Source organism: Eurosta solidaginis, chromosome 1 (genome assembly GCF_040869045.1).
Source record: "Eurosta solidaginis isolate ZX-2024a chromosome 1, ASM4086904v1, whole genome shotgun sequence".
NCBI classification, from domain to species: domain Eukaryota; kingdom Metazoa; phylum Arthropoda; class Insecta; order Diptera; family Tephritidae; genus Eurosta; species Eurosta solidaginis.
The window spans coordinates 384,607,571-384,620,012 of record NC_090319.1 but is presented as its reverse complement, the minus strand read 5'-3'; the positions used below and the strand labels follow the sequence as shown (position 1 = coordinate 384,620,012).

At 37.8% G+C, this 12,442-nt stretch overlaps 1 protein-coding gene across 1 annotated transcript in view; it reads right to left on the bottom strand.

The window, feature by feature from the left end:
• The window catches only part of VAChT (Vesicular acetylcholine transporter), a 61,337-nt gene extending 52,746 nt beyond the window's left edge, over positions 1-8,591 (bottom strand). The window contains exon 1 of the mRNA XM_067763289.1: positions 7,859-8,591. The gene's annotated coding sequence lies outside the window, so the exon portion shown is untranslated. The remainder of the gene's footprint in view (positions 1-7,858) is intronic.
• Between the last annotated feature and the right edge of the window lie 3,851 nt (positions 8,592-12,442).

Sequence of the window (12,442 nt, the reverse complement as noted above, 5' to 3'; positions counted from 1 at the left end):
TTTCAGGAGGATTTATCAAAGGTTGAGATCGGCCTCGTTGTAAACTATATGATTGCCATGTTACGATTCTATAAGTAGCTATAACTGCTCCCCTATCAGGGCAGCTACCGCCTAACCTAACCTCATAGACCGGTCAATATAGACATTCGATGTTACATAAATCTCAACAAGCTGTAAAAGAATAAAAATGTTCACAGCATAATCAAAAATAAGACTTCAAAATTGCCCATTGATGCGGTACATGGAAAAAGTTTAAAAAATGGTTTTCTAATGATTTCATTCAAAAAATGTTTAGACAAAAAAGATATAAATTATTTTTTCCAAAAAGCCACCGTTTCTGAAATACATCGAATCAAAAAATTGCGTGCAGTCGCCACATCTGTTTTAAAAAATTTGAATCGGTATAATTGGGAAACTAATAACACAACCCCAAAAAATTTGAAAAAGGTCCACACCCACAATTGAGCTATTAATTTTCGAAAGGTCTTCGGTTCGCTTAATCTGAATACCGAATCATATTTTTCAATTTGGTTCTTGTTTTCGAGATATTCTCACATACGATACGAAAATCACATTTTTCGGTTCCATTCGGTACGTAATTTTTCCAGAAAACTAATTATCATTAAAAAATTCGAAGCTGCCCCAGCGTGTTAGGTGGCTTAGAATATACCCGCGGTAGGTATGCCCGTCGTAAGAGGCGACTAAAACACCAATTGATTCAAGGGTTTGCCAGCGCAATATATAGCTTCTCCAACCAAATTGTCAACCTCACCTACTCGTGGCGTATCATGTTTCATTAACAGCCGAGGCTCTGACGACCCCGAACTCCTGATGGATGTAGGGGCGGGAGGGCGGTATGGCCTAGAAGGTTGCATGTGGTCATGCCAAATCGTTTCCGAGATGGTCGGTCAACATCAATAACACTCCCCAAGGCCTTCAGGGAATGCCCATATCGCTACTACAATAACAACAACTACATATACAAAGCTCAAGCATTTTCCTCATAAACACTTTTTATACCTTTCATTAAAGTGAAATGGTATATTAAGTTTGTCACGAATCTCAAGATAGACCCACCAATAAGTATACCGAATTGATCAGGATGACGAGTAGAACTGATTTAGCTAAGCCCGTCTGTCTGTCTGTTTGAATGTAAACTTCGAAAATGTTTTCGAAAAAGAGGCCTCTGGTCATTTATTCCGCGTTTTAACCACTAGAAGATTGATTAAATATATCAGATATCCAAAACAAACTATTGTTCGGATAAGAGATTTAACGTAATTCCTTTCTCGTTTCAACAAAGCTTGAAATTCCACAAGATGTTTACATATAACAACTCATTGATCAGATTTTATGAATTTTTTGAAATTTCAACGGCACTACTGAAGACAGTCGCGTCCTTACTTGTTAATTTTACACTTCTGATATATTGATATTTACTTTTTTTATTCCACTCGTTGCGAAGAAAAGCAAAATGAGGCAAATTTTTAGGCAAAATAATTTGTCGGACGGTGCAATTCTTAGTTTTTCTCGGAGTTTCCAAAAAAAAAAATATTTTATGGAATTTGTTCTTAAAATTTTGTTTTTTTTTTTAAGCAAAAATCGTTAGATTCGTTATGGAGTCGGGCCCAAGTAGCGCTCTAGGCGCCATTTTGTTGCACTTTCTGCTGGAAACAATTAAATTTTCAGGCCTGCGTATAGTTTTACTCAAACCACTTGGTTAAAACAATATACCTACTGATGTCCTTGATGCGGCAGTTTGACATCGCCCCTAAGTCCGGCAACACATAATTGCCAAGAGTTCGGGACCGAAAATTTGCGATGGCTGGGCACTCGCAGAGGAAGTAAATTATTTAAGAGAGAAAAAAATAGTACACAGTATATTTGTTTTATTTCATTCATAAATTTCTTTAAAAAAATTCTTCTTAAAAAGGGAAAACAAGCTCCATTGAGATTTTTCCAATTTTTTAAATCAATTTTTGGATATTTTTTCAAGGAAAAACTCGTTATATAATAAATAATTGAGACATTTTTTCTTTTATTTTATGAAATCCATTCTTAAAATAATTTTTACAGAAAACAATTTTTAAAAAAATTACATAATACCGAATATATTTTTCTTTTACTATTATTGTATTAAAAAAAGTTTAATTGAGAGAAAAAAATTTTTATTTTGAAAAACATTTAATAAGTTCTTATGTAGATTTCCAAGCTTCGAAAAAAATATGCGATTGAAGCTTTTCAAATTACTTTGGGAGTTACTAATTGTGTTAACGAGGGTAATTTTATTAAAATTTCGAAATGCATTAAGCAAAAAGATACCTCATACATAAAGCGTATCATCATCAAGCTAAAAATTTAGCGATAACTTCGAAGGTTTGTATGTATTTTGCATGTATGTATGTTTGTAAGCTTGTATTTCACACAGGTAGATACAATTTATGTAACCGACACCTGCTCGCCCCATAAAAACGAACGATTTTCACAGTTTTTCCAGCGATGCGCTAACACACACTCATACACATGCATTTGAAACATTTTATTTATTTATTTATTTATTTATTTATTTATTTATTTATTATTTAAAGTCGACGACAAACTATGGTCGACTGCATAATATAAAAGATATATAAATATACAACTCAAAAGATAAAATTTAAGATATATCGAGCTTTCAACAATGTTATATTACAAACAAAGAAATATTAATGAACATTACTATTTAATTTCAGAATATAATAATAATAAGAAGTATGAGCAGAAATAAGATCTTATGCCGAAATCTTATACTGGCGGAATGCATCAGATTCCGCTCAGCATGACTTCGGAATGCAGTGGATTCCAATCTCCCTGTTGGAATGCAACAAGATTCCAATCAGCATGTCATGGGAATCCGGCAGTGCTAAGAGTAGTGTAATGAGGATACGCCATCACAAGGCATAAAAAAGTAACATGACCTGTGTTGTTGGAATGCACCGGATTCCAATCAGCTCGATGCCTGACCCATAAGATTATACTGCCGGAATGCATACGATTCCGGTCAGTGACTCTTGAAAAAGCATGTTTTTTACGTTGTTGGAATGCACCAGATTCCAATCAACACAGTACTGTCTTGTTCCTTCTTAATGAGACATGTTGATAAATGTTCCTCCATCCTTAAGCGAGATAGTTCCTGTTTTTTATCGAAGGAATAAATGCCGGCAAATTAAATTAGCTTGTATCTCTTAAATTAGATAGGCAAGTATTGCATTACGTATAGTGGCAAAAGTACATTCAAGACTGATGCAGCTATACAAGTCATTGTAGTGCGCGCACCAGATAAGAAGAGGATTATTTTTAGCAAAGTTTCGTCGACAAAGGGGTAAATAGAAAGGAACGTAGTGTCTGGATACTCTAGGGGGAACCGCAAAAAACAAGCGGCTGAGGAGGTCCGCGGAATCAATTTCTCCAATAATGAGCTTATGGATGAACAATACCCCCAGTAATATTCTCCGATTTTCCAGAGTGGGTAAGTTAATAAGAAGAAGTCTACTTCTGTATGGAGGAAGGTGGAGACTTGAGTCCCAATTAAGGCCGCGCAATGCAAATATCAAAAATTGCTTTTGAACTGACTCAAGACGCTTTATATGCTTTTGAGAAACAGGGGACCAAACGCATGAGCAATACTCGAGTATTGGACGAACCAGCGATGTGTAAAGAACCTTAGTGAGGTACGGATCATCGAACTCTTTAGCCCATCTTTTAACAAATCCAAGTAAACCCAACGCTTTGTTGGCTATAGATGAAATATGCATGTTAAAATTCAATTTCGGATCAAAAAGGACACCTAGATCATTTGCAATAGATATACGCTCCAAAGGCGTACCATCTATTACATAAGATTTCAATGCTGGCTTCACTCGGTGAAATGTCATATGCTTACATTTAGAGCAATTTAAAGCTAATAAATTTGTTGTGCACCAACATTGGAACGAGTCCAAGTCGGCCTGAAGAAGATCCAAGGAACTCAAATCGGTAGGACAGTAAGTGTAGCAAAGTTTTACATCATCCGCATACATTATAGTATGGGAATATAATATTGTCTGTGGCAAGTCATTAATGAAAAGGGCAAAGAGCAAAGGGCCTAGATGACTTCCCTGGGGTACGCCAGAGGAAACTCCGAACGATTCCGACAGATTGCACTTGAACAGGACTTTTTGGGTCCGGTTAGAAAGATAGCTTTTCAGCCACATTAATAGGTGAAACGGAAAGCCCAGTAAATCAAGCTTATGAATAAGCAACTCGTGGTTGACGGTATCAAATGCTTTGCTGAAGTCCGTGTAGATGACATCCGTTTGCTTGTTCGCTAAAAATCCTTCCATAACTATAGAGGTGAATACAAGCAAATTTGTAGTGGTTGACCTTTGACGAATAAAACCGTGTTGGCATGGAGATAAAAGACTAGAACACTGATATTGCAGTTGATTGGTGACAATCTGTTCAAAGACTTTAGGAATGACTGAAAGTTTAGCAATACCCCTGTAGTTTTCAACTTTTGACCTACTACCTTTTTTATGCAGGGGTATAATAAAAGACTGTTTCCAAAGTGCCGGGAATGACGCAGATCCCAGAGATAGCTCAAATAATTTTAAAATAGGCTCATACATGTTTTCGGCGCAGTACCTAAGCACGCAGCTAGGAACACCGTCCGGTCCCGGAGAAAAGGTGGGCTTCAAAGATTGAAGACTCTGAAGAACAATATTACCATCAATAGCAGGATTCCTAATGTAATTCGAGCTATCTAAGCGATAGGGATATTGACCAGAATGTAAACCACTGGATGAATACGTGGACTTAAAGAACTCAGAAAATAGTTCAGCAACGTCGTCATCAGTGCAAGCTTTTTTACCTCCAAAGGTTAATGAGGAAGGATACCCAGAAGTTTTCCGCTTTGAATTTACGAAACTGTAAAACTTTTTTGGATTTCTAAAAAAATGGGCTTTACAACAACTCAAGTAATTTTTATAACAAAGCTGATTAAGACGGTGAAATTTAGAACGAGCTATTAGATATTTAGAGAGGTCAGCAGATGCTCCAGATTTCTTGAACCTCTTATAAAGCCTAGATTTGATGTTATTAAGTCTGATAAGTTGCCTTGAAAACCAAGGGGGCTTATTCGAACATAGGGTATAGCGAGTAGGAATGCAGGTATCAAAGAAGCTATCAAGCGTACTGTAAAATATAGAGATAGCCGAATCGACATCAGTGCAAGCATAGAGATCCGACCAATCATGGGAAGCCAACAGATCATTGAGCATAATGAAATTCGCTTTGTAGAAGCATCTAGATCGGGGACGAGACTGTACTTGAATCCTACGGGGTAGGCTGATATCAAGTGATATCTCTAGCGTAGGGTGAAGAGGGTCTTCTGGAAGGGATAAAGGTGGTATTTGCGTAAGGGCAGTACCCACCGAGCCATCCACAAATACTAAATCCAGCATTTTATTTCCACTATTTGGAACATTGTTAATCTGTAAAAGAGATGAGTCTAACAAGCAATTGAGAAACTCATGTTGAGCAGTGGGAGTTAAAAAGTTTGAATCACTTATATTAACCCAACTAACTGTTGGCAAGTTAAAGTCACCAACAACAACAAGTCTATCGTTATCTCCCAACTGCGAATGCAAATCACAGATGGCCGAGCTATGACTAGCATAAACATCCATATCCGAACGAGGTGGTATATACGAACAGCAAACAATTACGCTATAGCTACCGAATGAAAGCCTAACTGCTATGAATTCGATATGGGAGATATTGTCCAGCGAAATCAACTCAGACGATAGGTTAGATTCAACAGCAATAAGGACACCTCCCGCTCTAGAGATGCGATCACGCCGATAAACAGCATATTTATTTGAAAAAACCTCAGAATTGTAATTATCAGGCTTTAGCCAGGTCTCCGTAAAAGCTACAACTTGTGCAGAAAAGTTGAAAGAATTAAGGAAGAATGGAACAAGTTTTGATCGTAAACCACGAACATTTTGATAATTAATGAGAAGACGGGACAGATCAGCAATTACCTTTGTGTTGTTATTACTGTGTTCGTCATACCGTTTTTTGGCTGTAATAAAACAGGTTCGGCCCTCACCTTTCTCGTGAACAAGTGAACCACAGTATGCTTGGGCCAAAAAGAGGAATCAAGTACCTTATCGAAATATTCATCTGAAAGGGATATTTTAAATGAGGAGATGTCTCTCTCATATTTAAAGTTAAATTTATACACATTGATGTTACTAGTGGGTGCAACACCAAGTTTAGAGCAAACGTAATGAGCAATGTCATTTTCGGTAAGCGAGGCATGTAATCGGGACACAAATACAGCCCTACGAGGTGGCACGGCAGTCACCTGCAAAGGAGTAGCGGATAGCGCACCAGAGAGCTGGGAAGGTGCGGCCGTTATAGCGTTGGTTATCGAGCCCGTACTATTTTTTTCAGGTACACTTGCATCGCTAGCAACAACCCCAGTATCGGTAACTGTTATTGTTGGAGCTAAAAATACCGGTGGAGGTGTAGGATGAATTGGGGAGTCCAGCGAAATCAACATTGGTGACGTAGAACAAACAGCCGCAAAGGTACCACTATTAGTTCGTGCATCGTTTAATTTGCCAGAGATCGTCTCACTGGAAGTCTCGGCACAACCTTGTGGAGATTCTTGTGGAGATTTCTGAGCTGCATTGTTCATAACGTCTTTGGTTAGCCTGTTCGTATTAGTCAACGCGGTTGAAGCGACATTCGTAGGAGGACAGCTTTGCCCCTGACTCGAAGACAAGTTGGCGTCATTGTTGGGCATACATTTCTTTCGTTTTGGGGATTCAGATATCACTTTCAATTTTTTAAAGTGAGCCTCCATCGTTTTGAATCTTTCGTTAAGGTCACGAAACCCAATAAAAATGTTGTTGAACTCTTTCTGAGTTTGCCTCATAAAAGCTCGCATGTCATTTTCTACAGAACGACAATCATGACATGTCCAGTTCAGTCCAATTTTGCTGGATATTAGGTCAACAACCCGACCACCTATGTGAGAGAAACCGGCACAGATAACATGAGCCATATTATCACAGAGCCAACAACAAACATAAGTATCACCACGGGAAATTTTCTTTTGATTGGTGCACTTCTTGACACAGCAATCCAACATAATTGCAAAGTTAAACAAACCCAAAAGAAAAATAGGCAAAAGAAACTATAAGTGTAAGATAAATTGAACAGCTGTTCAGAAATTATGGGCAAGAGTTATTTTGGAGCACTGGATGCAAATCGCAAGACAGCGTATAGCTAGCAGCGAACACAACACAAAGCAAAAAGGGCACACAATGACTTGCTAATAGCAGCTACCAACAAAAAGGTATGCAGTTATCACAAATTTTTGTGAAAATCTATGATATATGAACACACAGACTGAATGTTTAAATTGCACAAAAAGCCACTATGTATATTGCACTGTGTAAAGATTTAATACGAAATTAAACTTTTAAACTGTTTTCTATTCTATGAATAAATATTTATGAAAGATAAAACTTGTTTACAAAGTAAAAAGAATAACAATTCGAAGAGCGATCAAAAACACGTCCGCGCACGGCAAGGTTACCAGATCAATGTATGTATGTATATGCATGTGCGTTTCTTATAAGGATGTATTCGTATATTTTTTCAATCAATGATGTAATCAAGACTGTTTTTGACGATCCGTATGAAATTAATTGCATTCGTGAACACCGTTATTTGATTTTGAATTCAAGCACCAGTTAATCACAAATATGTATATACATAAGTATTTTTGAAAATTTACAAAAAAAAACTTGCTAACGTCACTCACCTTTATCGCCCTGTGCTATATTGCCAAAGCGATTCGTTAGATAACCGCGTAGATTTGAGACTACGCGTTGTGGCGAATTCGGGCCACTGCCGATGGGGAAACTTCGCAATTTGAAGAACAGTGCGGACGATTCACCATTTGTGCCAGCACCACCATCAGCAGCACTGCCTGCAGCGCTATTATTTGCACCCGCGTTCGACGCCACTGTCTTGAATTAGTGAAGCAATTTGGCGATTTGCGAAAATTTAAACTTTTTTTATATTACTTGTAGTTAAAAATTACTTTTGCAACTGCATTAGTTAAGATGCTTAATTTTATTTTTATTCAAGTTCTATTCCATGAAAGCTAAGTGCTTTTGTTGCGAGCAAACGCCAAAATGTATGCTCTAAAAAATGTTCGACTTTTTTCCGGATTTATCGGCAATTTTTTTCACACCAATTCACAATTCCATTTGCTTATGCAATTTTAAACTTAATTAAACCACTGCTCGTGAAATTTTCTAGAAATACTCAAATTTGCCGCAAAAATAAAAGTTAAATTTCTTCATTTGTTTAATACACTTTTATATTAAATTTATGTACATTCGTTTTGTTTGTTAAGCGAAATTAAACTTTTTTCATAGACATTTTTTTTTTAATTCTCTTTGCCTATTTTTTAATATTTATTGAAAAAATCCTGCACACACACACTTGAAAAGTTGAAAAAAATTGCTATACCAGACGACCTCCGTGCATCGTCCAGGCCAGAGCAAAGGTAACTTTTGTCTGGCAGCGCTCGCCTAATGCATAACCAACATGCCTGTGTATACCTTGGCGCTTGTGTAGTGCTATGCAGCCTGGAATTCCAGCGGCAGCAAGTACCTGTGAGTGCTCCACAGAAAGCTTAAAATCCGCAAACGCTCAACCCTGCGCAAAATGCGACATCCAACGGAACATACAGTCCCTTTTTGGACTTTCCAAGGAGCGCACTTTGTACTCACTCAATATTAAGTGTGTATTTGTTGTAATTCATTTAGATTTATTGTTGTCTTTAAACTATATGTGTTTTTGTGTGCATGCTTAACCTGGCAAGTAATTGAAATTGTTCAACATTTCTCACTCTGCACTCAACTTCACATACACAAGCACTCTTATGCGCGCGTCAATTCGCTCTCTTCGCTTTTCAGCTGCGTGACATGCGCATCCTGGCGTTTAAAGTTTTCTTTTACTTTTTTCCTTTTTCTTATTACAATTTAATCGGTTATGTCAGAGTGTAAGTATGTACATATGTAAATGTAGGTTCTTATATAAATGCGTACGTCCATCCAATTGGCTTTGTGAGTACCTTAGCACCGTTATTTCACATGCATATTACTCACGCTCAGTTGAGTTCTCATACAAAATGGTATTGAAATTATTTTATTTTTCTAATTTCCATCATCCTGCATCTACGTGAACTCGTGTGTATGTGTGTGTGTGTGCAATGTATGAGGTGTATGAATACCTCTATAATCCTGTTCGCAATTGGTGATAATTTTGTTGAGCACATGCAGTGTTATTGCGACTTTTAATGCAGTCATCAATGAGTGAATTCAGTTCTTCTCGCACATAAATTCGATGCAATTCAATTCGTCCGACTTTTTACAAAAAAAGGAGAACTGTATAGTTGATACATAGGAAAGTATAAGCACTTGTGTATTTCCTACAACTACATACTAGCGAAAGGTGCGATATCTTATGGCCTATCGACTCATATTTTAGATTACATTTTCTGTTGAGGGCATTTACATTTAAAAAGACCTAATGAATCATGATCATGGACAAGATCATCAAAACAGGCACTTGACATAAGTTTATAGGGTACGGAATACCATGAGCAAGAAGCGCAAATAATAGGAATTAAACGAACCTGGATGGAGTGTTACTGATATTAACGGAAGGCAAACTTGCCAGGGTAGAATAGATAGGTAGGTAGATTGTTGTGAGGCTATGCACTGCTACCTATAGGGGTATTGTGCCCTCATTCACTTCACAGCATCTCGTCTAAACCAAGCTTCCTAAAGGAATCGATAATGGTGATCGGCCTTAGAGAGTGTATGTATGTGTCTAGTTTCTAATTTTATTCTTCTTCTCGACGGGCAACACATTCGAGAAGAATATGTTCTGTAGTCTTATTCTCGCTGTCCCGGACCAACACCCCATCTGCTGCTTGTTTCCATCCACTCCTCATGGCACTTAAGCACTGTTGATCTTATCTCATATTGCATTGAGCGCGCCCTCACTGCCGCTGAGTATAACAACTAATTCATTGGTGTAACCTTCTTGCAGGTTGATCTCTGCGCATCGACTTATGGCGACAGCCTCGGCCAGAAAAGTTCTCAGATTTTATTGGAGTAGTATGAACATTTTGGTTCTGGGACCAAAGGTCCACTCTCTGATGCCCTTTAGTATATGAGAGCCATCAGTATATCATATTTGAGTGTGATCGTGGTGGAGCGCCTTTTGTCGGCAAGTGCTCTCTATTCTTAAATACTTTTTAAACCTAATCAACTTTGTTTCATCTAATGCAATTTGTTCCGTAAGCTCGAGCAACACCTTCATCATCGCGTTGGGCATGTGCATAATGCAGGCACTAGTTAAGAGTTGGAGCCTGGTGAATGATTTTTATACAATCACTAGTGTTTCTCTTGATGCCCACTAGATTGCTCCATTCACTATGATGGGTCTAACTACCACGCGTGTACATCTACCTTCGGATATTGGGGCTGTATCTCACAGGATTTTCCTTCTATGCGTCCGTTCTTGCCTTTGATATAGTCTTGTCGACGTTCTTTCTCTACATTAGCTTAGCTTCAAAATTGACTCCCAAGTGCCTCACCTCAGTCCCATGCTCCAACCGAAGTCCATCAATTACAATTTGCCTTATGCATCATTTTTTTTTTTGTCAACTTCAATGCCAATCACAAATAGTGCTCTCAAATCTTGTAATTAGGACAATATTGTCCAATACCTCTGACAGTAAAATTGGCTAACTTTCATCCATACAAATCGACCCACCCTAATGCACAGTGTTAAGGTGTGCTTGGAAATATTCGTAGAAGTGGTATGTGTCAAGCACATTGAGGTCGTAAGCAGGGCGTGCGAATACCGCGGAACTACTTGAAGATAGTACCGGGGGGTAAATGGTACTCAGACGGTAGGAGGTTTAGTGCGGTTAAAGTCCCACACTGACTATGAGGCTTTCGATGCTTCCTCCTCGTAAAAAAAACCTTTGAGAGTAAAATCCGTTCCGTGAGAGCTTCTTAAAGGAGTTCATCTACTTCCAAGCTCCACCGCAAGGGTGACAGGATGCCCCTTGCGTAAAGCGTGGTGGAAAGGTTTTTGGAAAAACTACAGAAATATCAGGTGAATGTCCGCACGTTATTATCTTTGCAAAATGAAGTTTGAGGGCAGCAATAATACTATGGTTCCAGCCTGCGAGTAAACAAGACTACATCGACGGCTTCATGATGAAGGAAATGAGGGGATAGAAACTGTCGAAGTAGGTATATCCTAGTAATATCCTAACTATTTAATGTCGAGAAGAGCGGATGTAGATACTTTCTGGATCGTAGAGACGTCACTCACAATTTCTGCTGTATATACGAAAAAAAAAAATGATTTAACAACCAAAAAAGTCGGTAGAGCTGGTCACCAAATATGATTCCCACTTTTCTACAGGCCCGAAAAATATTTCATTGTTTATATCTATAATTTTCCTCTATATAAACGTGTTAAAAAAATTATGTAAAAATGTTAGTATAATACATTTATTTATTTCTTATTCGCCCACATGCTTTCTTCCGTCTTTGTGCATGAAACGACATTTAATATTAGCTTTCTTTTTTTCCTATCTTACGCACAGTCCATGTATCAAATCGACTGACCATAGCTTGCGTGTATGTATTAGTGAATTAGCACAAATTGCACAACAAATGTACCATAATTTTGCAATTCCGGTGTAATTTATCAAAAGGGCAGCGTTTGTGACAACATTTGTCATGATTAGATTTCGTACAAGGTCCAAAGATAAACGTTTGCTGAATTGTTGGTAATGAATTTTAATATTTTAGCATCAATACTCAATTGTTTACAAGTGTGCTAATATATCAACATTAATAGGAAAATGTTCAAAAGGATTTGCATTAAGATTTGCATTAAGTGTGACAGTAAATACTGGATGTGTTATATAATAGCCAGTAATAGATTTCACGGATATTTTAGAGAAGTCATCTAACGTGGACTATTTTTAAAAGGCATGTAAGATTTCATCTGCCTACCCCACGCACGCAACTTTTTGAACCTAATGCCGGCGGCAATAACTGTAGAAACTTACAATCCCAAACGAAGGGTACCATAACTACTGGCGTTTGATATTGCCTTCCCTGGCTTTAGTAATAAGACGAAAAACGTGATCTGGCAGGAACAAGGACAAGAAGCAGTGCTTTGCTAACACCAAACAAAGAATTAGGGTTTGCATCTCGGAATCCACGCAGTTGTTGGCTGAAATAAATTCGAAACTGTACAGGACATCGTCTATCTGTGAGCCAGAACTAAATGGAAAAAC